Consider the following 26,112-nt stretch of genomic DNA (forward strand, 5'->3'; position numbering starts at 1 on the left):
TGTGATTAATATTAATAACTACACTGATTTTTCATCAAAATATCCTCCACGAGATTTTATCACTGCCTTGCACAGACGTGGCATTCTGACGATTGATTGCAAAAACAGAAGCTGGAACCACACTGTGCTTGACTGCAGGCGCTAAACAATGTGGCACCATTTCTGATCCAGTTGATCGTCTCACGATAAATTCTACGCTTGGATCTAAAATTCTCAAATTTGAATTCATTAGGTCACAGTACATTTTTCCGCTCTTCAGTTGTCCAATGTTGAGGCTCTTAGACCAAGCCAACCATTTCTTTCGATTTTAATAAGAGTTTGCTACATGACCATGAAGTTCTGCTTGTTTAAGACTGTTTTACAGTCGATGTAGAAGGGGGGTTTCACTGTTTCTACTGAACTCAGCTCGGATTTCAGGTGCAGTAAGTCGTCGACTGCGTTTAGAAACACAGTAGTGTTACAGTCTTATCTTGTGCTTCCGTTGTTAAGCGCGGTCGTCTTGTCGTGGTTTGTCCTCTTCTTGAATCGTCGAATGGTAATTTGTACTCCTTTAAATGAAACACCTAGTTTTTTGCCAACACGTCTCTCTTTATACAGAGTTATAATGGCATTTCTTTTTTCAATACTCAGTTCCTTTATTTTCTTGCCATGTTTATCATGAAACAAAAATTACACCAAACTCTCCGAATGACTGGTGTTCGATTTTATAAGTTACAGCTCTTTATTCCTCGATTTATTTTTTATTGCAAAACTCTCTAAAATCATTTACAACCTTCCATAATATTGAAACAATAGTCGCACTTTCTCTAATATTCTAGAATCATCATCCTTCTCTTTCTTGGTGATTCCTCTCTCTCTCTCTCTCTCACACATGATAAATCGGGAAATTTTTTTTGGCTAATGCAGCATAAGCCTCAGTCTTCCTTGCATCACATGGCTAATAATAATAATAATATTGCTGAAAATCCTCCTTCGTCTTATGGTCCGAAGACAAGGTGCAAGAAGCGATGTCTTTATCTTTACCCGTGACTAGCGACAGCATGGTCAAACGTCAGTTATGAAGAGTGTGACAGTTTGTTTAGTATGCACTTTTGAATCTGAGTTTCAAATATATGCAAAAAATATTTTCCCTCCAAAAATTAGCCTTCTAAAAAGTGGGTGCGCCATATTGTCCAGTGCATCTTACTTTATTACTTCTAAAATAGATCGTCACGTATTACGATAAAGATTGCTCTGCAGGTGTGTTGATGCAGAACTAACAAACTAGGCGGGGAGGGGGGGGATTGACTGCAACTCGGAAGCTACATCCTCCCCGTGTTGTTGTTGTTGTTATTTGGTTTTTAGGAGCATTAGCAACTAAGGCCATATTGCTCCGGGATATGCGGTGGTCATTCCCTGACCTTTCCGCATCCTCCGTATTTGGTGGTGACGGGCTCGAAATCCTCCCCGGGATGTGCTCCTATGACTGTCGATAAAGATAAATACCGCTCATCACAACAAGAAGGAAATTTATTTTTAGAGTTAACGAGCTAGAAAGTGCGCTTATTGAGCAGTAAAAGGCTCACGCAGAAATGTTTTTTTTTTTTTTTTTTGAAAACGAAAGAGGAAATCGTGAAACCAATTTTGAAACGTAGGCTCTGTTCTGTTCAATAATGTATACTCTATAGTTAGTCATTTTCAGATTTCGGTTCCTTACGTGATACAGTGCTGTATTTCATCAAGTTTACCTTTCCCATGTCACGTTAGTAAATACTCAGTATATCAAAGCACACCAACTATACATTAATCAACAACAGTCACGTAGACAACATTATATCTACATTAGTGATGTTGGTTACGCTTGGATCTGCAAGGAAGGCGCCACTGCCATTATTGTGTGTTATGGAACTCCTATTACAGTTCCATAACACACGCATCGTATTCAGCAGTTAATGTCTGTCGATATGATCAGTAATATGGAATGTGGCCTCGATGAAAAAATAAATATAAAAATAAATAAATTAAATACAGAATGTAGATGTTGTCAATGTGGTGTTATTAGTTGGAGGTACAGAGAAATATATCCGTAATCTGGCCGGTCCTTTGTTTTGCAACACCACTGGCTGTTTTGAGTTGGTTATTTTGGTTATGAATTCTGTGAAATGCAGGGACGGCGGCGTACTGTATTCTAAACTTCCCCTGAACTGACAAATAAATTTGTTTTCCCAACCACACATCCAACTGAGCCATCGCAGCTGTAATTAGTCCGAAGAATCTCTTCATTTTCTGCTTTTGTTTGTCTTGGGTGTGTAGGAGAGAGTTTCTGTGCGTGGCAGACCTTTTCGGAGGTGGGATCGTCTTTTTTAGATTTTCCTTTTTTAAATTTTATTATTTTGTTTCTTAATTTTTTATTTGATCTTTTTTGTTGGCACCCATATGGATGTGGGATTTAGGTTTATTAAGGCCAGTACGTGGACAGCTGTGGCCCGCCTTCTCATGATGTGGATGGGTACTAAGGAAACAGCCCTTCTGACAGAAAAATGGCTAGAAACAACACGTACACTTCATAAGCATGGAACAACAAACGTTTCTGGTCATTTTACAGAGTACTATGCCGAAGTTGAACTAAGTTCGGGATCGCACTACATAAGATGCAGATACAAAACGTGTCCACATGACCACATTTAGTCAGAAGCTGAGAAGAGGATTTATATATATACAGTACTGTCATATATGTATACTGTTTTCTGTTTATACTCCGGCACGCTCACATGGTCAGAGGAGTTCACACGGAGAGGGCGCCTCCGTAGCCAGGTGGGCAGGAGCAGTAGTGCGTAGCACACGCTTCTTGATTAAACCGGGGTTCGAGCCCGTCACCATCAAATACGGATGATGCGGAAAGGTCAGGGAATGACCACCGCATTTTCCCGGAGCAATATGGCCTTAGTTGCTAATGCTCCTAAAAACCAAATAACAAACAAACAATCTACATCTAATAATACTTGCAACTGAGGGTGCCCTGTGATGAGTTTGGTTGGTAGAAGGGAGAGATTTGTTGATATCTGTATTTTCCACGGGATTAGACCGAGGCTGAAGTGGAGAATCGACCGAGATAGTGAAAACGATCGCCGGGTTAACCGGTTTACTCACCTCATGATTCAGTATTCTAGCCCATAGTATCTGCTGAACTGTGCTTGTGAGGCTGAGGACCAGATAAAGGTGGCGTAGAGGGGGGGGATATGATTAGTGTATATATATATATATATATATATATATATATATATATATATATATACAGTATATATATTCTTAGTATTTTAGTATAATCTATCTAAGAATATACTGTGCTAAGAATATATCTATAGTATTTTAGTATTACTAGTGGCAAATAATGTAAGAGATTGATATATGCTTCAGGAACTTGTTCGTCAAAACAGAGAGGGTATATTCTTTTCCAAGAATCTGGACATAAATTCATAATTGTAATAATTAATGAATAAATGAGTTTTTCAGAAAAAAATTTAATGTGTCAACGTTTCGCGCACCACCGTGTATATAACTGATGTATTATGTTATAATTAAACAGGGTAGGAGTAAAAAAATATGAACTTTCTGTTCAATAAATAAATTGAGGTGGGCAATATTTGAATCAAACTACATAAACCAGAAGTTACTGTGCTATAGAGAACTAACTCATAGTCTCATCACTTTCTTCGGTATCATTTGTAAGACTTGATCAGGAAATGTCATAAGAAACAAGCATTTCCTTTCTGCCTTGTTATGTGACTCTTGACGTGATGTAAAGGTTATCCAAAGATCCTCCATTTTTAAACGAACGTCAATGATAATGGCAGGGCATTCTTAACCTAGATTTGCTAGAATCACAAATGAAAAAAAAAAAAAAAAAAACCCGTGATGAATGCAGGGCTCAGGAATGAAACTTTTATAAGTTGCACGAGATATTCTTAAACACACCCACTTTCCTACATGAAAAATGGATTTCTTATTACTGCCTTAGTCCTCTTATAAATTATTAGTAGTAATAACTAAATCGCATCGGTGTCTGTGCCAAAGTACAAAGCATGTGGTTAGGTTAAATGCTGTGCGCAGTTTTATCGATGTTCCAAGCTTAAACTATGTAATTGACGAGTGAAGCGATTTTAAAATTTAATAGAGCATCATCCAGCAAGCTGTTTCTCGACAATCGCGCCTCTTCACAGCTTGCACGCGACGAAAGGTAGAATTTAAGCACTTATTAATAAAGGCCGTCAAAATTATCCGAGAATACAGATATCGAGCTTTAAATAACACATGGAGGGTGTGTGCATACATTGGAATATGTACATGTAGCCACTTCAGTCCCTCTTCTCCCTGTCATAATAATTGAGCTGGTAGTGTGCTCTTGGGCGTGATCCCAAATACTTGCCAACAAACAAAATGGACATTCTGATTGTAGGAATAAGAAATATTTGAAATTCTTATTCCACTACTTAAACAGATTTATAGCTTTCCATATCAGCTCTCGTTTCTCAACTGCAAGACAACAAAACACGTATTTCCACCCGTTGGGAAAGGTTGGATGTTCGAATCCTGTCTATGTCATGGAGAATTTATTCAAGCAGGAGTACGGCGGTTTTGAGATGTAGAGTTCTATCTCGCAAAGAGACAGCCCGGCCTTAAAACACATGCCAATTTATAAACACAAGCTTCGTGGTATGAATAGCAACGAACACATTTATGGAGGAATAGATCACTAGTCTTCCATATATTATTCCTCCATTTATGGAGGAATAATGATCAAGTCCAACTAACCTCCTTCAACTTCCTTCCACTGTATAAATTAGGGTAGAAAAAACTATGGAATAGGTGCCGAATATGGCATCCGAAATGATACTCTTCATAGCGACGAAAATCGCCACAATGACAAACGGCGTGCTTGTGTTTCCATTTAATTTAAAAGTTAAGCTCTCTAAATATATTTCAAAACCCTCACTCACCCCGTGTGAATATACGAGTGGGGGTGGTTATAAAGTCTGGTTTCCCAATTTAAAATATTATCTATTAATGAGTGGATGTATGAGAGGAATAGAGAATTGGGAAAATGTACAGATAGCATAAAGAACGAGAGTGGGCAAATATAAATAAATTTTCTGTTTATACTCCGGGACGACCAAACGGTCAGAGGAGTTTACAAGATACACAGAATACAAGAAACAGCACCGTATTCAGCAGTCACGGGCTTGAACCCCGGTCACTCAAGGCACGTGTACTTATGCATCCGCGCGCCTGACCACTAGGCTACGGCGGAGACTCAGAGGCACACGAATGAGGAAGATCAAAAAGGTGGAAAGATGATATCTCGTAAACCCAACAAGCATAATGTTAATGGGAAATAAATTATAGTTTTTGAACACTTTAAAAAAAACAAAAAACTAATAACTAAAAAAAAATGAAGCTCCATAGAAAAATAAGTTGTCACAGACATGTAGTCTGTAATGGAGATTTTTTTTTTTTTTTAAGTGAAAAAAAGTAGTTACAAATTTCGCCACCAGAGAGGCAGATGTATTTAGTGCCATCTGCATCTAGTATTTATAGTGTTTGGAATTGTTACTTTCACATTGATAATACTACAAGATTATTATTATTATTATTAGCCATATGGAGCAAGGAAATCTGAGACTTGTGCTGCACCAGTCCCCCCCCCCCCCAAAATTCTGAATTACCCTGAAAGAGAACAAGAGTCAGAAGTAGAAGGAAATCACCATGAAAGAAAAGAATGATTATATCTAGCTCAGGACCCTGGGTGTGCCAAGCCCATACTCACCAGATGTGAGCCCCTGGGATATAAAGCATTATTAGTTAGTTCGTCTCTGCTGAAAGCAATCAGTGTCCAATTTGCTCCATGTGACATTCATGTAAGAAAATGATCGTCAGGAATTTTCCAATTCTTGGCCTCCATGTTCACAAGACTTGATCCCACACTCATGCAGACCAGACTTTTGGTTATTTATTTTATTTTTATTTTTTAAAGGTTTGACACAGTTTCTTTGTATTTCCTAAAATCTCGCATTCAACAGGTTTATGCCATCTTTTCTACACGTTTCAGGAGGGGGGGAGTGCATTGCCAGACTTCGACCGCCCAACTCAATCAGACTCGATCAAAATATAATACGTAATTTTCTTAGGGTAAAGCAGCGGCTCTTGATCCTCAACCATATCTGTCCTCCCTCACCAAGAAAAATCTTTGCTGTGCTATTAGTCAATGTCATTTCCGTTCTCTGACAATTATAGACCACATTTTAAATTGCCAATACAGTACATGAAGAACAGCATTTGATAAATAAAGCCATTTTGGCCCTCTGGTAGGAAACATTATAACTACTTTTTTTTCTGTTAAAAAAAAAAAAAAAACTCCCATTACACATTACATACTTATGTGAAAACGATATTTTTATACGTGCCGTCATTTTTAATTATTAATTTTTTTTTCTGTATTTTCGCCAAATAACAGCAGATGCTTTCTTTACATATGTTACCACTCCCATCGATTTCCACATCTGGCATAAAACAATATTTAGACCACAGAAGAGCAAAAATATTAGTTATGTGTACAAAGGGAAGTGTTCTTACCAAAGAGAAACTTCACTTTTGTGAGTTGCAATGTTTGGAAATCGGACACCTGCGTGACCTGATTGAGGTATTTAAGAAAAAAGGTTGAGTAAACTAAACGCTTAGCACATATTTACTCTTTTTCAAGCGACATACACAGAGGAGATCGAAACAGGATAACTGAAAAAGAGATGTGAGAAAATTTGCCATTAGCCAAAGGGTACCTTGGCTGTTAGAAAATCTCCAACCTAGTCATATGGAAGTCGAAGGTTTATCAATATTTAAAGGGAATGGACAGATACTTAGAAGAAATACAGTGGCAGACAAAAAAAACTGCATCATCTTAAAAAAAGTAACATTTGTAGTGAAACGTATAAGATATTGTTTGATTACAGTAATTTTTTTTGTCGCAAAGCAAAGGCATTGCGTCAGATAATGCTTCTATTGCATTAGAGAGTAATTGCAAGGTAATGCATTAGCCGTTTCTATAAATACGGCTTTAGAAGGGTATACAGGCTCATTATTATTATTATTATTATTATTATTATTATTATTAGCCATATGGTGCAAGGAAGCCTGAGGCTTATGCTGCACCAGCTAAAAAAAAAAAAAAAAAAAAAAAAAAATTCTGAATTACCCAGAGAGAGAGAGAGAGAGAGAGAGAGAGTCACCAAGAAAAAGAAGAATGATGATATCCAGCTGAGGATCATGGATGTGCCAAGCCCATACTCACCAGATGTGAGCCCCTGGGGTTAGTATCCTGTTTTGCGGAGGTGTAAGCATGGCTCCATATGTTCAGTTGACACCAAGAAAAAAAAAGCGTAGCTGTTGCTTTGTCTCGAGAAGGGCTTTCTACGCATGCTATCATCGATAAAATAGGCTGCCACCAGTCAACAGTATCCCAGGTGATGAAATTAAAGCGTGAAACCAGCGATGTGAAAAGAAGACCTGGATCAGGCCGTAAGAGAGTGACTACACCTTCCCAGATCGATATTTGAAACGGCTATGCCTTTGTAATCGCCATGCTAGTGCTCCTGATCTAAAACTGGACTTTGAGATGGCTCTTAGTGTTGAAACAAGTGCACGAACTGTCCCAAGACGGCTTTCGGAATGTTGTCGCATGCCTATTGGCTCAAGAAGAAGCTTTTATTGACCCAACAAATGAGAAAGAAGCGACTTGCTTGGACAAAAATGCATGTTTCATGGACAAAAGACCAATGAGACACCGTCATCTTTTATGACGAATCGAAATTCAACCTGCATTGCGGAGTAAATGTGTACAGGAAGGATAGACAGGATTAGAAGAGAGAAGGGGTTATGCTGTTAGTTAAGAAATGCATAAAATCCAAGGAAGTAGAGCCAGTCGACATGGCTGAACAGTGCAGTGTCGAGCCAGTTTGGTGTGACATAAGCACTGGGAAAGCAAAATTGAGAGGAGTGTGTTATAGACCTAATGACTCTGATGAGTATAATAAGAAACTGTACAGGGAAATATAGGGGGGGGGGCGAGTAAATCCGAGAGTCTTATTATGGGGGATTTTAATCTTCCAGATATTGACTGGAATTTGTAGGTTGGTCACACACACACACTAGCAAGGCTTTTGCCGATTTATTGGATGATTGTTTTCTACAGCAGCATGTTCGGGAGGCGACTAGAGGGAGTAATACTCATGATCTGCTTATCAGTGATTCTTTATGCATTAAGAATCTGCAGGTAAAGGAACCACTAGGTGACAGTGATCACAGTGTGCTGAAGTGGGATTTACTCAAAGGTAACTACCATCAGGGGTAGTAGTAGTAGTAGTAGTGGCATATGATGCAAGAAAGCAAGTGTAGGAGCTTATGCAGCATCAGCCAAAAAAAAAAAAAAAAAAAATCACACCATTCCCTCCAAATACCTGTCCAGTTCCTCCTTAAATTTATTTAACCTATCAACTTCCACAACGACAGATGGAAGTTTGTTCCAGCAATTAACCACCCGCTGGCTAAAGGCAAACTTCCACACATCTATTCTACATCTGTCCTTTCTTAATTTGAACTTATGTCCCCGTAGGTTCGTAATCTGGACAAGTGGAAGGATCCCATCAGAATTCAGCGTGCTCAACCCATTCAAGGCCTTATAGACCTCAATCAGATCACCGCGCAGGTGCCTAGTCTCCAGCAACTGTAATTTGCAGAACTTAAGCCTCTCTTGGTAAGAGAATCCCTTCATTCCCCTCACCAATCGTGTTGCTCTTCTCTGTACACGCTCAAGCAAATCTACATCCTTCCTAAAATGAGGCCTCCAGACCTGTACGCAGTACTCAAGGCGTGGCCTGACCATTGCCTTATACAGAGGGACAATCACCTCCTTTTCCCTGCTAGCAAAATTCCTATATATCATTGACAAAACCCCATGACCGGCCCTAGCAGCCTGTCTGCACTGCTCAGAAAACTTCATATCTGACTGCACAATTACTCCCAGGTCTTTTTCATTTTCTACCACCTTAAGTGTAGTACCACACAGTTGGTACGTTTCTCTGGGGTTACTTCTACCCATATGCAGTACTTTGCATTTGTCAAGGTTGAACTTCAGTTGCCACTTCTTAGCCCATCTGCCCAAATTATCTAGATCCCGTTGCAGTAGCACACTGCCATTACTGTCATTAACAACTCTGCCAACCTTTGTGTCATCTGCAAACTTCGACATTAAGCCTGATATACCTATATCAATACCACTGATAAATACACAAAACAACAGTGGACCCAACACCGAGCCCTGTGGGACTCCACTAATAACATTAGTCCACGAAGAGCAGCACCCATTGATTACCACCCTCTGTCTTCTCCCACTTAACCATCCTTTTATCCATTGTAGCAACTTACCCTTAATACCTTTCTGAAGGAAAGGAAGGTAAAGGATAGGGTTTTTGCTTTCGTAAAGGTGACTACGGTAGTCTGAGACATTATTTAAATTCTATACTGTGGGACCAACTGATGTTACCAACAGCAAATTCAAAATGGGAGGCATCAAAGAAATAATATTGGAAGCTACTAGGCTTTTCATACCAACTAAGATATACTGTTCAAGATTTAGGCCTAAATGGATGATAGATGAACTAATTAGATATGTGGCAGAGAAGAAAAATGCTTGGGATACATAAAAATTAACACGTCACACACAAGCCTATGATAGATATAAGCTGGTCTGTAACCAAGTCACAAAGGAGGTTAGGCAGGCAAATGGCAGAATACGAGAAATCTTTGACAAAGGATGCAAAGAAAAATAGCAAAGAGTTCTTTACTTATGTAAACTCTAGAAGGAAGGCGATGAATCAGATTGGTCCACTTGATATCGATGGTTCAACTGTTGATGATCCTGCTCAGGTAGCTAACAAACTAAATGAATATTTTGCATCTACATTCACACATGAGGAGTTATTCAGGGAGGGAATGCCAGAGGTCTATTCAACTCTGGCAGTAAGCTAGATAATCTTGTAATAACTGAGCGTAAAGTGGAGGAGAAATTGTTGAAGATAAACATAAGAAAGGCACCTGGGGTGGATGGAATCTATCCAGTTATATTAAAGGAGGCAACAAAAGAAGTAAGCAAACCCTTAGCCATAATTATGAGAGCTTCCCTGGACTCAGGGGAGGTACCATGGACTGGAGATGTACAAATGTGACCCCAATCTACAAAGGAGGATCAAAGGAAGACAGATAATTGCAAACCTGTTAGTTTAACTTCTGTTCCAGGGAAATTAACGGAGGCACTGGTTAAAGAAGTATTGCAGAATCATCTAGACAAGACTTCAGGTATAGCTCGGAAACAGCATGGGTTTGTTAAGGAGAAGTCTCGTGTGACCAATTTGATTGGATACTATGATGAAGTCAGAAAGGAACTGGATGCAAAGAATAATTTTGATATCATATATACTTGGATCTTAGAAAGGCTTTTGATATTGTTGCACAAATTGGAGCAGTGTGGCATTGGAAGCAAATTGCTGCTATGGATAAAGGGATGGTTGAGCGGGAGAAGCCAGAGTGTAATAATCAATGGACACTGCTCTTCGTGGACTAATGTTATTAGTGGAGTGCCCCAGGGTTCAGTGTTGGGTCCATCGTTGTTTTCTGTATTCATTAATGATATTGATGATGGTATATCAGGCTTAATGTCCAAGTTTGCAGACGAAGGTCAGCAAGGGTATTAATGACACTAATGACAGTACGCTGCTGCAACAGGATCTAGAAAAGTTGAGCAGATGGTCTGAGAGGTGGCAACTGAAGTTTAACATTGGCAAATGTAAAGTACTGCATATGGGAAGCAGTAACCCCAAAGTAACGTATCAAATGTGTGGTACTACACTGCCAGTGAAAAGGACCTGGGGGTAATTGTGCAAGCAGATATGAAGTTTTCTGAGCAGTGCAGTCAGTCTGCAAGAGTAGCTCATGGAGTCTTGTCAATGATATACAGGATTTTTCTAGCAGGGATAAGGAGGTGATTATCCCTTTGTATGAGGCAATGGTCAGCCCACACATTGAGTACTGTATACTGTCTGAAGGCCTCATTTTAAGAAGGATGTAGAGCTGTTGGAACGAGTACAAAGAAGGTCAACAAGTTTAGTGAATGGAACAAAGGGTTGCTCTTACGAAGAAAGGCTTAAGTTTTGCAAATTACAGTGGCTGGAGACTAGGCACCTGCGAGTTGATTTGATTGAGGTGTATAAAGTCTTGAATAGTTTGAGCATGCTCAATGCTGATGGGATTCTTCCTCTTGTTCGGAATAATTGCCTGAGAGGGCATAAATTCTAATTGAGGAAAGAGAATTGTAGGATAGATGTGCGGAAGTTTGCCTTTAGTCAGCGGGTGTTTAATTGCTGAAACGAACTTCCACCTGTCGTTGTAGAAGTTGATAGCGCAAACAGATTCAAGGCAGAACTAGACAAACATTTGGAGTGGGTGGATGAGTGAAATGAGACCGGGGGGGGGGTGTTTGTGTTTTTTTTTGGTCGATGCTATATAAGCTCGCTTTCTTGCATCATGTGTCCTTGCTAATGATTTCCATTCGCATGATTTCTCCAATTTCCATTAATTATGCATTTTACCTTTTGGGAAGATATTTATGGCAATTAAATATATCAGGTGGAGTCTTTTTATTGAATTTCTTTTGCAGCGATATATATCCCATCTAACAAATGTATTTCGAACATTTCTTCCACCCACAAGCAGCGCAAAACACATTATTTATAAAATTCACAAGTAATGCAGTTTTTAGTCCGCCACTGTAGGTAACTAAAGGTGACATGGGTTACATTTACTGTGTTTGATGATGATAAGCTTGGATGATGTCAAGCTTTACAAGGATTGAAGCTTGTAAAATAGTACCTGTATCCAGCTTTATATAATGTACTTTGCCTATTGCCGTTTACTAGAGCTACGAGCTAACAGTGTGTTAACTGTTGGGGAAAAAAAAAAAATAAATAAAACATACAAGACCTGACACGTCGGGAAAAATCGACTTCACGAACCGTATAATTGAAAGCCACTATCTACTACTAAACAAAATATTGCATTACGGAGAAATACAGTATTTTCAAACAATTAAAACGTTTGAAATAAAGTCGACGTTTGTAGTAAAAAATCGTTCCAACTCTTTAGGTCGACTAGGCAGATTATAAAATCCTAACTTTGAATTGAAGGAACGTGCTCAGTGTTAGAACGACATAAATTAACACTAATATATTTACTACGTATATATTTTTACATCAATATATACGTAAATTCTTAAATCCAAGAATTTGCCCATCTTCTAAATGAGCCAAAAATATCCATCGAATTCGCCTTCAGCTTTGATTTCGAGTTCTCGAAAAGTAAACGCGATATTGTAATTTTCTTGTAGCAAATTCACTTCCGCATTGATGAATGTACAGAGAAACCAAATTGCAGTACATCACTAAACTAACTGTTTAGTGATGTACTGCAACAAGGAACAGTAGTACATATTCAAACTAACCAGCATAAGAGTGATTCACATCGTAAACTATGCCTGTAGGTTTTGGTTTCATGACCTTCTCCATAAGTAAGTATTGCATACGCTTACCGCTTGTTTTATAGTTTATTGTGCAGTGTTAAAAATGTCACAATATTATTCTGCAAGAGCATTACAATAGAATTAAAAAGCAGATAGTGGTAACAAATGCAGATTTTACTGCATTAATTACCACTGTATAAAATAAAATATCTAAATGTTTTAGTTTTACTAGCAATTCAAAAAAAATAAATAAATAAAAAATAAAAAATACGGACTTACACGCTGGTAGATGACAGGAGTGATTTGTTGAAATCAGTAGACTCGATTGCGAATTAACCAGGGTTTCTATGACTACTGGACAGAGGCGTAGCTAGGTTTTTGGTGCCCTTGGCAATTTCGTGGCTACGCGCCTTATTTTCGATAACTGGTAAAATTATAATAAATAATAATAAGTACAGTCGGACCTCTGTTTAATGAACTTCTTTCTAGCGGATTTTTTTTTTGAATTCTCATTGGAAATTACATTTAAAATAGTTTCTGAAGAACAAAGAAATTTTCCACATAACGAATATGAGACTTAATTGAGTAGCATTGTTCGCACCGCTGGCCTTCAAGCAACTTAGGCAATAGTGCTGTTGCTAAGCACGAATTAAGAGCTAAAGAGATTACCATCTGCAACTTAGTAGTACCCGTAAAACCTATCCAACTACCTGTCCAATACCCCGGGAAGTTGAACTGGTCAACTACTTTCTGTGTATCCATTGCCAGTGGGCAGCTTAATATGTATTCCACATTCAGACGATAGGCTCTGGTTTGTTGGGCTTTTGTTGTTTTATTTAAATTATAAATCACAATATTCGCGATAACCTGTTTTTAAGCACAAAACACTATACACACATTATTTATAACTTCTTAACTTTTTCAGTATCGCAGAACGTACACGATGCGTGAATTTAAATTCAAATTATCATATTAAGGTCACCCGTAATTTCTTACATAAATCTTATTTGTGTCTGTAAATTGCGTATGTTCTCTGGTCGATTTGCCTGTTTTTCTGGACAAAAAAACCCGTTTCTGGGGGAGGGGGAACCTTGCTCACTACGCCTCCGACTAACTCAGCCACGGAGTGAAAAAATTCCATTCAAGTTCCCCGCGTCATGATTCCCGGGATTCGGATCCGGGCCATTTCCACCCTGCGTGGGGAGGATGACGATGATACCACTGTGCTACATGCGCATACACAATGCATGAATTGCGAACTGCTATGCATTCGAGCATGCGCTGATGAAGCGGTTGCCTGAATGGTCCCTTCAAAGCTACATTTTGGATGGCAAATGCTGCTGTACAAAATTATTATTTTAGGGTTGCCCGTAATTGAATACATTAACCTGTATTTGTGTATGTAAATTGCGTGTGTTCTGGGGTCCTGTTTTTGTTGGACGAAAAAAACCCTCAGTTTCTGGGGAGAAAAACCTTGCTATCTAGCCTGAGACCGACTAACTTAGACATGGAGTGAAAAAAGCCCATTAAAGTTCCTCGCGTCATCGACGGGATTCGAATCCGGGACTTTTCCACCCGGTGTGGGGATGACGGTGACGGTACCACTGTGCTACCGAGCAGACTCAAATGCGCTATACAGTAGGTACTCAGATTTATGGATGCATGCAGACTTTAATCGCCCTCTGTAAACACGCCATTTTGCGAAAATTAAATTTAACCCCAATCTCTACTCTCATCCTGATGCGACATCATCTTGGGGTACCATTTCATCAGCTAGCCTAGGGTGTTGAAATAGCTTGGCAAAGAATTGATATGTAGGCGCCTCCGTAGCCAGGTGGGAAGGAGCAGCAGTGCGTAGCACACGCTTCTTGATTAGACCGGGGTTCGAGCCCGTCACCACCAAATACGGAGGATGCGGAAAGGTCAGGGAATGACCACCGCATATTCCCGGAGCAATATGGCCTTAGTTGCTAATGCTCCTAAAAACCAAAACAACAACAATTGATATGTCATGTCATTGGCGTCCTTCTGATATTGCCGCCTGCCCCAACACCAAGGCGTTTCTACGCTACTACTTATTATTATTATTATTATTAATAGCCATATGGTGCAAGGAAGCCTGAGGCTTATGCTGCACCAGGCAAAAAAAAAAAAAAAATTTTCCCAAGTTGCCCTGAGAGAGAGAGAGAGTCAAAAGTAGAAGGGAATCACCAAGAAAGAGAAGAATGATGATATCCAGCTCAGGACCCTGGGTGTGCCAAGCCCATACTCACCAGATGTGAGCTCTCGGTTTTTTTTTTATGGAACTCTAAGCTCAATAATAAAAAGAAATACATGTAATTCGTTCCACCTGGGCTTTTTTTTTCATTCTACCTAGTTTATTTATTTATTTTATTTATTTTTTTTTGTAATTGTGCCCGTGTATGTCCATCAGCTTTAAAAAGGAAAAGTACAGCAACTGCCCGACTTAAGTAATAATCGACTTTACGTAAGTTTTTGCCAGCCGGTGCAAACTGAAAAAACTATGGAAACGTATTTTGCATCAGTTGGGATAAATTGAGGTATTGTGAAAATATCGTAATGTGAACCCAATAACATATTGTTTTTTTTTTTTTTTTTTGTAATTCATTCCAAGTCCTTGGAAGTTAAATTTCGCTATATTACTAAGCTATTTCTCTCTGAAAGGTGATATTTATAATGGAAATTGCACTATCCTTTCATAATTATTATATGTTCCCGTTATAAAAATCAATTTTGGACGGCTTTGTGATATTTTTCTAAAGCACGTTTCCGGAGGTCACGAACAAAAAACAATTTGCACTTTCCGTTTTATTGGGCTTTTCTGTTAGTGCATCTAATTATGAACGGGAAGTAAACTCGATCTTATTGCATTTGCGATAATACCGATTACAACAATTGTGTGGGTTTTTACGCTACGGTATTATGGTGGAATGAGTTCCCCTTCACTGAAACAAATTTTCAGAAACTTCTCTTCATTCCTAATTGCGTATTACAATGATGAAGGGAAAGCGACCAACGAAAAGTGCAAGTGCTGGCAGTGCTAGGAAACAAAACAAAATTGATTTAGAAATGAAGATGATTAATTAAGAAGTAGGAAGCAAGACAAAGTTTATCATCTATTGCAAAGGAATTAGGTCGCGCTGCTTCAACAGTGAATACCAGTTTAAAGGACAGTGCACGTATAAAAGAACATGTCAAAGGATCAACGCATTTAAAATCAACGGTGATCACAAAACAGTGTTCAGGTGCTATCTCGAAGATGGAACAGCTGTTAATAATTTGGATGAAAAATCATATTCGGAAGTGAGTGCCCTGAGTCTAATGACCATTCAAGCAAAAGCAAGAAGTATTTATGAAGATATTAGGGATAAGTATAGAAAAAACCCAAGCCAAGTTCATGGCAAGCAACGGGTGGTTTAATAGGTTCAAGCATCACGCTGGTTTCCAAAACATTAAAGGATGTGGTGATGTCTGCTCCTGCCCACCTGGCTACGGAGGCACCATGGGGACAATAGAGAAGGTGACCCTAAAGAGGACAGTGGGGACAGTGCCCACCCAGGAAAGGGGATGTGAAGAGTGAGAGGGCTCAGTTCGGATAGCCAGAGAATGGTAGAACACTGATGAGAGCAGAGAGTCTAGTTCGAAGAATCAAGCCCAAGCAGGGTATTCATGGGACATGGTCCCACCCATGGTAAGTAGTTCAGTTTACTAAGTCATGTGCAGTCTCATCATTCCTGGTACAGGGTCCCAACCATGATGATTTGTCACACACAGGTTTGTTGGTATCTAGCCGTGGGAAGAATTTGTAGAAGATGTCAAATTCTGACTTCAATACATGCATGGTGACTGTGTCAAAGCTGAGATCCCTGCTTTGAGGGAAGTAGGGTTTCACCATCCAAAGGAGGGTCACTGAGAGTCCAGAGGGTGGAATTATCTAGTCCGGACCTGTGGTTGAGGAAGGGTTCTTTGTCTGGTGAAGCATTCTCATGCATATTCTCAGGTGTTGTAATGATATTCATTTTCCAGGATGTGGAATTCCTGATCCTTGGGAAGGTACTGAATTTCCGTTATAAGAATCTGGTGAAGATCTTTATAAAGTGGGCAGTAATACATTAGATGGTTTGAGGATTCCTGGAACCCAGAGTGACAGAGTGGATTACTAGGGGCTCACAACTGGTGAGTATGGGCTTGGCAAACCCAGGGTCCTGAGCTGGATATCATCATTCTTTTTTTTCTCTCTCTCTCTCTCTCTTTGGCTGGTGCAGCATAAGCCTCAGGCTTCCTTGCACAATATAGCTATTAATAATAATAATAATAATAAGTCGGCAGTGCCGATTCTGCAGCTGCAGAGAAATTTTGTGATGTGTTGGAAAAAATTATTGATGAAGGTGGCTATTAAATGCAGCAAAGTTTTAACGTTGACGAGCCTGCTCTGTATAGGAAAAAAATGCCAGATTGAAAACATACATTGCGAAAGAGGAAAAGACAATGCCAGGTTTCAAGGTTTTAAAAGATAGGGCCATGCTCTTGCTTGGGGATAATGCAGTGGGAGATTACAGATTAATACCATTGCTTGTTTACCATTCTGGAAATTCCCGTGCATTTAAGGGCATCAATAAAGCCACCTTACCCGTGCATTTCCGATCGAACCAGAGAGCATGGATAACAGTATCTCTCTTTTAGGATTGGTTTAAATGCTGCTTCATTCCGAAGGTTAAAAAATATTGTAAAGACAACGACGTTCCTTTCAAGATTTTGCTTCTATTAGATAATGCTCCTGGACATCCTATGCATCTAGATGATTTCAATTCGAACGTGAGAGTCATATTTCTACTGCCAAATACGACTTCACTCATCCAACCTATGGATCAGGGTGTTATTTCGAATTTAAAAGCATACTATTTATGCACAAAATTTGCTCAGGCATTGTCTGCGGTAGATGTTAAGAAAAATTTTACGTTAAGAGACTTTTGGAAATCTTACAATAATTACCATCCCATCTTAATGATTAATAAGGCCCTGGGCAGAAATTACTAAAAGTTGTTTAAATAGTGCATGGAAGAAAATATGCCCATGGCACGTAAAAGGCTTCAAAGGGTTTGAAAAAGACAAATCATATGAAGTTAGAGATAAGACTGTAAAGGTTGCAGAGCTATTTCAGTTGGAGGTTGTTGCCAAAGATGTGGAGGAGTTAATAGAGGAAGAAGAGAAGGAATTATCTAATGAAGAACTCATTGACTTGCAGGCAGCGATAATAAAAGAAGAAAATGCTGACAAAACTCAAGATGAACAAAATGAGGAGCCGAGATGCTTCATCGCCAGAGAGATGGCAATGGCATTTCGTGAAATTGCATCGGCAATGGCGAGGTTTGAGAAGATGGATCCAGACAGCGAATGATTCTTAAAAGTTAACAGAGAGGTGAATGATATGCTTGCTTGCAACAAAGAAATCTACGATGAAAAGAAAAAAGCCACTATCCAGTCATCTATTAATATATTCTTTCGTATGGTTGAGCGGCCGACTCCTTCTAAATCTCCACAGCTCTGAACCTCCGCAGTTGTGTATTTATCAGCCGAAGATATCAATTCTGGCAACAATGCTCGAGAGGTAAACTTTATTGTCGTTATGCCTGTCTCCTCTCTTTTTTTGTAATTTTTAAATTGCACGCTTTTGTAATTTTTCCTGTGCATGAGATAAAAAATTGAACAAATACAATAAATATTTCTATTCACATGTTCGTTGAACATTTCTTTTATGATTCAATTAATTCAGCGAGCACAGTTGCGAGTGCTGCACAAGCATGGGAGAAATTCTGATGTACATACAGTTCTGTGGAATGCAACCCTTATGTTAATCGGGGAGTGGCTGTATTATTCTTTTGATTGAACAGTTCATCAATAAACATCAAAGTGGCTATTTTAATTAGTTGGCATTTCTACTTATTGTTTGGACTGGCTGGTTTCGGCCAATGGGCACCTCCGCAGCCAGGTGGGAAGGAACAACAGTGCATAGCACATGCTTCTTGATTAGACCGGGGTTTGAGTCCGTCACCACCAAATACGGAGGATGCGGAAAGGTCAGAGAATGACCACCGCATATTCCCGGAGCAATATGGCCTTAGTTGCTAATGCTCCTAAAAACCAAATAACAAACAAATAACTGGCTGGTTTCGGCCAAGATGATGATGACAACCCAGAATGGCCTAGACTAGTCTGTTCCTGACTAGTCATGATTTTGGTTTGAAATTTATGCAATACCATGAGCAGGAAGGCATATCAAGAGAAAAAGATTTTTTGGCATGCCCTTTACTAAGGATATATATATTTTTGTCATGATTTGTAAAATTTGGCACCCCTTACAGAATGGCCCCCCAGGCAAGGGCCCTACTAGCCTATGCCTTAATCTGGCACTGCACCCATACCCAGGGCTGTACAAAACTTGGAGCCCAGATGCAATTTGCACCTTCGATTGCTCCCCCCCTGTTTCAGTGCATCCAATGTACCCCCATTTGCATGGTCCTGTCCATACCACACCAACCTTTGGGCCTCTGATCGCCTTGCTTACCACACTACAGTTTGTGTTGGGGGTAAGGGGTGAAGAGCCCAAAGGCTGAACTTCGTGGTATAGTAGTTTCACCACTGTATGCTTTGATTCACAGAAACTTACTCTTTTTTCCATTTTAATTGAGTCTCTTAGGAAAGGGTTTAACCCAGCAGCTGCTCTCCAGAAAGAAGTGGTATGTGTAATGGATTCAACATCAACATAGTTTCAACTCTGTTTCCTTTAGGCCAAATGACCTTTTCTCTATTCTAGGGAAAATCCTAGAGAGACTAGTTGTGCACTATTTCTTGCTTGCATATTACCTTCCCAGACTTGCATCTCTGAACCAGTATGAGTTGATCAAGAGCAGAGATAAAAATGCAAAATTTTGCATTGTCAATGTGCATGCTGGCACCAACAACAAATAGTTGCTCAGCATCTTTGAACTTTAAGTGGAGGGGGGGTTGATTTACTTTAGTAGCAAAATGTCCAACCCAATATACATATTAATCACAGGTTACTTCAAGTAGAGATGTTAATGGTAAGGACCAAAGAACAACATATGAGCAGACCTATTACAAGGGTGTCCCCAAAGCTTTATCTGGTGGTTCCTCTGCTGGTACACTGTCTTTAACACATTCTTTTCCAAAGCTGGGTTTATCATCTATGTGGACAACTTAGTGGTCCCCATGGTTGGGAAATCCACAGCAGAACTTGAGGAATCATTCAACTCTATTCTGATAGAACTGAAATGGCAAGTCTTGTCTGTGGAAATTTTTAGTTTGGATGCTCCACACCCAAACTACAAATTTTCAGAGACAAGACTTGCCAGATACTATTTAAAGGAAGACTAGAAACCACCTGACCTCTAGCCATTAGGTACTGCAATAAGAAATAGAGTTATACAAATACTTGCAAGTATTTGGGTGTTGTGTTTGATAAAAAGGATGTTCAAAATATCACGAGTTACAAACTACTCTACAAGTATATCTTTCAGCCATGACCCCAGGGGCTCACATCTGGTGAGTATGGGCTTGGTACACCCAGGGTCCTGAGCTGGATATCATCATTCTTCTCTTTCTTGGTGATTTCCATTCTACTCTCTCTCTCTCTCTCTCTCATACACACACACAGGGTAATTTAGAAATTTTTTTTTGACTGGTGCAGCATAAGAATTAGGCTTCCTTGCACCACATGGCTAATAATAATAATAATAATAATAACCTACAGTGTCCATCAAGACATGCAGAACTACTAATCAAGCCCTGCAAAAACACCCCGTGCAGGTACTAAAAAGGCTATACAAAATCACCCAAGTCTGCAGACTGTCTCCACACCTGCCCTGCAGGTGATCACTGTAAAACTGCTGCTAGATCTGGAAATTCAGATTAAAGGCCTTGACTATGCACTTCATAGGAACATTCTTGTCAAGATCAACATTACTGAAATGGACCTAAATTCTCCAATGCACAAAGAGAGGACCAGAATTCCCAACAAGTTCATGTGATTATGGGCTCAAGTGTGTACTATGCAGATGATACAGTATGCACTTGGGACCAGTAAATCAGACATTCATTCCTGACATACACAAGGTTAGTCAACTTCAAAAGTTCGCTCCTGCACGTCATGCCACACACCTACTGACAGCATAGTAACATCAACAGCAAACTCTGAACTGGGGACGCTGCCTTGCTTGACTGCATCTGTGGCAAGGAGGAAAACTGTAGCTGCATCCTGTACAGATCTCCTGTGCAAATGCCCTTGAAATTGACGAGGTGAGGAACCACAACTAATTGCCTGAACTAACTCCCAGGTGGGTGCACTCCATTTTCACCAAAGCTTCTTTTATTATTATTATTATTAGCCATATGGTGCAAGGAAGCCTGAGGCTTATGCTGCACCAGGCAAAAAAAATTTTCCGAGTTACCCTGAGAGAGAGAGAGAGAGAGAGAGAGAGAGAGAGAGAGAGAGAGAGAGAGAGAGTGAGAGTGTCAAAAGTAGAAGGGAATCATCAAGAAAGAGAAGAATGATGATATCCAGCTCAGGGCCCTGGGTGTGCCAAGCCCACACTCACCAGATGTGAGCCCCTGGGGTTTAGTATTAGTAAGGCTGAGTAATGCAAGGAAGCAAACTTTTTCTGCATCAGCCAAAAATAAATAAATAAAACAATAATAACAAAATTCAAATAAATTAGAATATTCATACAATTCCCATTCCCACAAGGTAATCATCCAGTTCTGCTTTAAACTTAGATTCATTGCCTCCACCATGTTGGGTGGAAACTTGTTCCGATGTTCAACAACGGGCTATTCACAGGTAAACTCTTACCCACAGAACCACCCTCCCCGCAATACCGCATCCATAAAACTTGTGCTCACCTCTAGGTACAAACCCTTCAACCACATAAAGGCCAGGATAGTCCTGAGAAACTTCACCTGTGAGGATATAACTTGACTTCTTTCCAGGACTGTGAAAAGGTACATGGGGCCTGGATGCAAAAGGGGTTAAGAGACCTCATTTATTTATGTTGGGACTTTGATGGATCCCTCGATTGGGGCCCCTAGATCCAGGGCCCTGGTGCAGTGCCTCCCATGCACTCCCTCCTTTGCACGGCCCTGCTTCTTTTCACTGCTCCCACCACCTATTGACAGGAACCTGCTGGCCTTATGCAAGGGGCAGGAAAACCTAGAAGCTATAAGTGCTGCTGGCTGCAACTCTCTGGGATAGGATTGCCTAGTTCCACTATTCCCTCTGCAGAAAACACACTTTAACAGTTGGATCCAGCTAGCCTTGGCCTTAGAGCAGAAATACAGATGTACTTCTTGCTAGCTTTCCCATATACTGGAGTGAAATCTAGATCCAAATAATGCTTCTGGGTTTGTCAGCAATCACACCAATCCCATGGGATGACTTCTCCTTCCTCTCTATTCTACTATCCTCCCCTCCAATATTAAGTTCCTTCACTCCTTTCCATACTGAAATCTTTCAGGATTTTATGGGTCTGACACTAGCACCTGGTACTGTGAGTAGCCCAGTAAAAGCAAAAGGAATTGGTCTGCCTCTTTGCAGAAGGGAGAGGTAGCAGGTATCAGCTTTCCAAGCGATTGCTGTTCCCTAGTAGAAAAGAGGCCAAACAACAACACTCCAACAGAACCTGAAACCATAGATAAGCAACCTACACCACACACAAGACTGGTCTGGCTTATAGTCACATCATAGAAGATGATGCAATTGCAATAGAATAAACTCTAGGCACCACAAACATACTAGACACATGACATGACAGTGAACTGTCATGTCATGTGTTTAGTATGTAAACTTCAACTTTAACTTGATATTGACCAACCTGGTCATAGTGTGGAAAAAATCCCACACAAGTTCCTCCCATCAAAATGGGATTCAAACTCAAGACTTTTCCATAAGTAAGAACTCTTAGTGATCCATTGCCACTGCAATAGTTGTAAGGACTTTTCCATAAAGAAGAAATTATTATTATTGAAAGTTACTTAACACTCATTTACTCTCTCAAAATATGATAAACAGGCACTCTCAAAACTAGCACAATGTCTACAACTGTTAGCCCTTTACACTCATTGTCAAACTTTCTAAATTCTGTGGGCCATGTCAGCAAAAGTAGTTACAAAGGTAGTTACTTTGTTATGTAACTTACTTGATTGTTTTCAACGATATATATTTTTTTGCATATTGGAGGAGGACCACCTAATTAATTTTATTATCAACAGTTGCCCATGAGAAATTTGGGAAAGTTGAAATAGCGTTTTAAAAACAAAATCATAACAAACATATTTTAAACTTCTTTTAAATTCTAAAATAGACAATATAGGATTATAACATATACAAGATGTCCACAAACTTCCTTTACAAAACTAAAATGTTATTGTGTGAATAGGGTAGATGTTAGCATAATCACAAAACTGTAATCATAGGGGAATTTACCATCAAAATTCCATCCTCATGGAATTTTAATTGGCCGAGAGCTTCTATATGAGCTGTAACTTGTATGGTTTCATCCTTAGATGGTGAGGCAACACATTACACACTGTTGACCTTGATGTGTTAAGCTCATAACTGGCACATTGTATAGATATAGATTTCCCTGGGCTTCACGTAATTGGCATTATTGTACAAATAAGCATCTTTTATGAATTTTCTGTACCACTCTTCAGTGGTACAGAAAATTAATGGCTTTTTAAATCATGTTTTCACATAAGAGTAGTGGCAGGCTGCAGCTCATTGAACCAAAATACACAAAACACCTTCTTGGAATTGGTAAATTCGGGCATGATTACAGTTTTGAAATCATGCTTCTGTCCACTGCATGAATTTACCAGTTGATGAATAAAAACTTGGAGATATACTCTATCACCTAAAGTGGTTTCAGGTTTGTATCATTTAGTCTATGCACACAATAATATTTTACTTTTGTAAAGGAGGTTTGCAAACACCCTGTATAAGAAACACATGTTTTTATACTAAAAATCATCAGTTTATATTAATGAAAGACTTGGTGCTGAATATCCTGCAAATGAAAGCCTTGGTGCAATATCCTGTATTAGTTCATAAAAATATCTGGAACTAAAGTAAAAATTTAAGGTTGAAACTGCAGTTTTAAATCGTGTCTATCCTTCATTTTTATATCCAGATTCACACAAGTTTGAGTAAATGGAAGAAGAATTTTTGGGGTATTTTCATCAGCATGATAGACTCATTTCTAACCTTTTCCCAAAAATCAAGTAGTACAGTGTTATTTTTTAAGAATGTTTAATTTACCATATGGCACAGTAACTAGTGATTTGTTTTTCTTTGAATAATAACTCATTATTATCATAGTCAGAAAATATTTCCGATATCTAATATAATTTGAACTGGAAAATAGTCTTGAAATTTCATTTGAAGAGTTAATACATGAAATGATGCAAAATTAGACAACTTTTCTGTTTTATCAATAGAAAAATTCTTAGTTATAATTTCAGATAAAGTTGAAACACATCTTAGTTTTGTTTGTTCATTCTTTGCTCTCACAACCTGAGTTTCCTCTTAATAGTATAAATCTGGTGTATCAGAAATACTTTGCTGAGCCTCTTTTGGACTCAGCAGGCAGAGCCACATCAAGAATTTAAGTACCTTGGTAAAAACAAGGAAATGCCAACCCTTCCCACTCTTTCCAAACATGGCACAGTGTTTTGATGCCCCTGCAAGTTTCTATTAGATTTAACCTGGATTTAACTCACAAATATAAGGTAAGCCGTGAATTAGGGTTGAATTTGAAAGTGTCTGCAATTCTGCCCAGACACGATAGGAGGGAGTATATGATGAGAGCCCTGTCGATAAATTCGGCCCTGGAGGGATTGTGCAAGGCTCAAGGGGTAGAATTTTTTTCAGCCTGGTCTATACTTGTTAACAGGAGAGACTGCTTCTACAGGGATGGGATACACTTAAATAGAAAGGGTGCAAGAATGTTTGCTGATGCTATCGAGGCAGTGTTAGGTGGGTTGGAAAACTTCTAGATTGGGGGGGGGGGTACAAGGACTAATAGATTAACAGTAGCCACTGGCAGAGGTGAAAGTGATTCTTGCACTGCTTCTATTGGAATGAGCCACAGCCTGGAAAATAAGATGCAGGATATTTCAGAGACTGCTGGGAATCATTGGGGTACAAGTAAACACATGGGTTGTGTTAGGGTAGCTAAGAAAAAGAACAGGTGCATGTATACTTGCGTGTACACCAATGCTAGGAGTTTAGTAAATACATTTGATGAATTTCAGGTATTGCTCAAAACATCAAAGGCAGATACTGTGGGGATTTCAGAGACATGGTGTCGCACAGATATAAGGAATGCAGAACTGGAATTTGGGGAGTACAATGTCTACAGAAAGGATAGACAGGATAGGAAGGGAGGAGGGGTTATACTATTAGTTAAGAAATACATAAAATCCAGGGAAGTGAAGCCAGTCGACATTGCTGGACAGTGCAGTGTCGAGTCAGTTTGGTGTGACATAAGCATTGGGAGATCAAAATTGAGAGTAGGAGTGTGCTATAGGCCTAATGACTCTGATGAGTATAATAAGAAACTGTACAGGGAAATAGAGTGGGCCAGTAAATCAGAGAGTCTTATAATGGGGGATTTTAATTTCCCAGATATTGACTGGAATATGGGGGCTGGTCACTCACACACTAGCAAGGCTTTTGTGGATTTATTGGATGATTGTTTTCTACATCAGCATGTTCGGGAGGCAACTAGAGGGAGTAATACTCTCGATTTGATTACCAGTAGTGATACTTCATGCATTAAGAATCTGCAGGTAAATGAACCACTAGGTGGCAGTGATCACAGTGTGCTGAAGTGGAATTTACTCAAAGAGGTAACTACCATTAGGAGTAAAGGGAAGGGTTATTGCTTTCGTAAAGGCGACTACGCCTCTGAACTCAAAATGAGTTTCCAGCTGAAGCAACAGCTCCATCGCACATGGAAACAGTCTCAAAATGTCAATGATCGTATCGTTTATTCAAGGGCACGGGCTCAATTTAATCGCCTGAAATCTGAGGCAATCAAATTATACGTTAACCGTGAGCTGGCTAAAGGAAAAATTCCATACAAGAAAGTGAACCCTCACTTTCCTTTACAACTCGATCCTGAATTGTGGCTCGATTTTGTCACAAGATTTAACCGTAATGCTATGCCAAACTCAGATCTAGCTCTACTAACAGAGCACATCCAGCAAGAAGTGTTGAACAACATTCAGATTACAAAACAACAGCTGATCGTAGCCATCAATTCTCTACCTGCCTCGTCAACCACCGGTGATGATGGAGTTCCCCAATTCATGCTCAAATGTCTAAGTCCGTACATTATTCAGCCACTTTTAATTATCTTCAACCAGTTACTCTCGAACAAAATTTTCCCACAGCAGTGGAAAAACTATCTCATCAA

General features: G+C 39.4%; 1 protein-coding gene across 3 annotated transcripts in view; it reads right to left on the reverse strand.

The window, feature by feature from the left end:
• The window catches only part of LOC150084856 (muscle-specific protein 300 kDa-like), a 1,257,473-nt gene that overhangs the window by 626,483 nt on the left and 604,878 nt on the right, over positions 1 to 26,112 (reverse strand). The gene's annotated exons all lie outside the window — the stretch shown is intronic.

Source organism: Mastigoproctus giganteus, chromosome 6 (assembly GCF_048544385.1).
Source record: "Mastigoproctus giganteus isolate SK-2022 chromosome 6, ASM4854438v1, whole genome shotgun sequence".
Taxonomy (NCBI): domain Eukaryota; kingdom Metazoa; phylum Arthropoda; class Arachnida; order Uropygi; family Thelyphonidae; genus Mastigoproctus; species Mastigoproctus giganteus.